This window comes from Eleginops maclovinus, chromosome 3, assembly GCF_036324505.1.
Source record: "Eleginops maclovinus isolate JMC-PN-2008 ecotype Puerto Natales chromosome 3, JC_Emac_rtc_rv5, whole genome shotgun sequence".
NCBI classification, from domain to species: domain Eukaryota; kingdom Metazoa; phylum Chordata; class Actinopteri; order Perciformes; family Eleginopidae; genus Eleginops; species Eleginops maclovinus.
Window position 1 is genome coordinate 17,042,252 of NC_086351.1, and position 3,081 is coordinate 17,045,332.

Genomic DNA, 3,081 nt, shown 5'->3' on the forward strand with positions numbered 1-3,081 from the left:
CTGGGTGTGTTCTTTCGTGTGGTTTTGTGTGTGTGTGGTCTCTGTAACATAACGAGGAAACAGAAATCAGTAAACAGGTAATGTAGAGGGACGATACAGTTAACATCTACATTAAGAAAGGGCACAATTGGCTGGCATGTGCTGCCCTCTATTGGCCGAAGGCCGCAACAGCATAGCACCGACATATGCAATTACAAGAGGTCTATTATAACATACACACCAAGCAAAGTACAGGAATGCACACAATTCTATATAATAACTGTAGTGTACATAATAATGCTTACATTAGCCCGGCACTTAATGGGTGTTTGCATTATACATTAATACAGGCGAGGCGACAGGCCCGCACTCTGGGCTGCCACGTGCTCCGCATGGCAATGCTAGCTGCTAAGGCTAACTAACCTAGTTTACGGAGTTAGCGGGGTACATAAACTTCCTGATCACTGTTAGAAATAATCACTATATTGCGAACGGAACATTAAAAGATAATTCACTGTTTCTGGACGGATCATATTTGTCCAATTCCGGTAGTATTACCGGATGTTGTTTTTAGCCTCAGATAGCATATAGCTAATATTGTATTGTGTATGTATGAGTAGAGGGAGAACGACGCGTGGAGTTACATACTAAACACACCGCCTATACCTCTCACTCACTGATGCTGCAATGATACTATTGCGTGTTTAATAACTGATACACCTCAGAAGGATTGCATAATAGAATATCGTAGGTGAGAGCTTCAGGACATCACTAACAAGATGGCCACGGTGACGTCATACGATGGCCCGCCCCCGACGACGTCAGCCTATAGAAAAATCCGGAGAACCCCATGTGATAAGCGGCCAACAGGATCCAGCCCCCCGCTACCAACCAATGAAAGCACGAGACCGAAGCACGTCTTATTTCGAAGTTGTTTATTGTATGGTCGGAAAGGGATGGTTCTATAAAACATGTTTGTATTGTGAAATCGAGCTCTCTTGTTCCGGACTGCCAGACAGTAACTACTAATGAGCTCCACTCAGTCAGCGGCCTGTGGACGCGTGTACCGGGCTATTGAGCCACAGCTGTGAAACTTTTGTAAAAACCTACTGCTGCATCCTTTTATTAAATACTCCTTTTTAAACTTATAAGAGGAGCTTCACTTCGTTTTCTTTTGAATCGTCTCCTGGGCTTCGAATAAAAGAACATTTCCAACATCACTCAACTGGACAAGAGTACATGTACTTACATTTTTCATGCACGTACAAGCATGTCCACAACACACAGACTCCGCCAACACTATAACACAGTTATGCGGTTATAAAACAATAATGACAGCCCGATCGCCATCCGTCTCCTTGCTTCCACTAAACTGCAAGTGCACGTTACTAAATTACGCAACATGGTTGAGACCACTTGTACTGGCTAGGGGGTCGCATGGAATAGTCCAACTAACGGGGGAGTTTTATACACCGAGGCTAGCAGTGTGCTTGCGGCCCAACTCCCACAACAGCTCCACAATTCATCTGCGTCTGAAAAGCAAGTCTGCTAGTCACCGGATTTCGTTCTAACCATAGACTGTATAAATAATGGACGTAGTATCCGTGACGTCACCCATCGGTTTGTGAAGAGCCGTAGTGAAGCTCAAAGTGGGCGACTCCCACCGTCGACATCTTCTAGCTAGCAGAGCAGACAACTAGCGGCTAGCGCCCACTGACGGCGCTAACCTGTCAATCAAAGCGACTGTGGCCTTAATTATGCATAACTTTAAGCCTTAATATAATTAAAACGGGAGAGTTATATATAAATTCACCCTCCTCACAGTTGTCATGAATAGGGAAATTAGCTATAGAGACTAAAAGCATTTTTTGTACCACGCTGTAAACATGTTTATTTCTGCTGTAGAAATTGGCAATTTAACATGGGGGTCTATGTAAATTGCTTTTTTGGAGCCAGGCCACGCGGCCATTCGATGAACTGCAGGTTTTGGCACTTCCGTATGTGTTTCACTGCTCAGCCCCGGAGGTTGCTCCTTGGTTCTGCCTGGTTCTGTCAAAAATTATATGGGCGGTTACAAACCAAGTGGGCGGAGCCACGAATAATAATTAAGCTTTGCTACGACACACTGACGGAGACTTCAGATTGGCCCATATCTTCCGCCTATTTTCTTTAATTCGCTATTGCATACAGCAGACAAGTTCCATAGTTTTCAAACCTACCATAGTTCACAAACTCATATTACTTATCTTATGTCAAAAACAACAGGGAAAAACCTTTTTTAGTGGAAAGTCCCCTTTAAAATCAGCTGTAGCTTGCACTGGGAGCCAGTGAATAGAGGCCAGAATAGGTGTGGTTTTTGTTAAGATTCTGGCCGCAGAATTCTGAACAAGCTGCAGATTTCTAGTAGAACAGCTAGGAAGACCAGAGAAAAGGACATTACAATAATCAAGTCTAGAAGATACAAACACATGGATTACAGTTTCAGCATCACGCAGTGATAGAATAGGTCGAATTTTGGCAATATTACTAAAATGGAAAAAAAAGTAATTGTAAACTCAGTTTGAGGTATCGCTTTAGTTGGAGATGTTATTATTTTATAATCAAAGCATCATTATTGCATTTGTAAGTATATTTACCATACTTTAATGTTTGTATAGAAAGCACTTCAAACCTTGACTGATCATCCTTTAACAGTAAGAACAGCTGCAGTGAGCAGACGGCTGTGGAACTGTGGGCGGAGTTTTGGTGCGCGAGTAGCGATAACATTTCCGCGTAGTCTCTACACTCATGTATCCTCCCTCTCATCTCCTCTGGAAGCCTCCTCCCTCCTCCTTCCTCGACTCCTCCGTGTGCATTTAAGTGATTGGGAGGTCCTCCAACATGGCGCGTCTCGATCGATTTCCGGGTCAAGTCATAGAGGACGGAAATTGGGATGAACCTTACGTTTCTGCAATGATTGACTCTGGAGTTGCCATTGCTCAGTTTGCCCAAAAGAGTTCGCCATTACACATGTTTCCAAGAGAAATGCTGCCACGACTTCTGTCAACTGACATTCACACAGTTGTCAGTGGATGACCCACATCCGCATACGCCTAATAAAGG